Genomic DNA, 428 nt, shown 5'->3' on the forward strand with positions numbered 1-428 from the left:
AGCGAGTGTGTCAACCACACAGAAAGTTCTGTGATTTATTCTCCGTCGGGTCGGCAGTGACGGAATCGAATATCAGGGAGCCAATGGAGGGGAAGTGATGGTGAGTACGAACCCCGGGATGGTGAGAGGAGACGCGATGGTGACATCTTTAAGGGACACTCAGACGCGATGGTGACTCTGTATCTTTAAGGGACACTGACATGCCATCTATCTTTACGAGACATTCCATGATGTTTATAAGACGTAGGAGATTAATGTTTTATGATGTGATGGGGACACTGTATCTCTAAAGGATACTGAAACGCGATGTTGACACAGAATTATGGATGGTAAAACAATATGGTTGTTAAATAGCAAGTATTAAACTATAGATAGTGATACATATTTTCTTTTTTTTTATTCCAATCAACAAAGTGGAGATTTGATCA

Source organism: Penaeus monodon, chromosome 34, assembly GCF_015228065.2.
Source record: "Penaeus monodon isolate SGIC_2016 chromosome 34, NSTDA_Pmon_1, whole genome shotgun sequence".
Classification (NCBI taxonomy): domain Eukaryota; kingdom Metazoa; phylum Arthropoda; class Malacostraca; order Decapoda; family Penaeidae; genus Penaeus; species Penaeus monodon.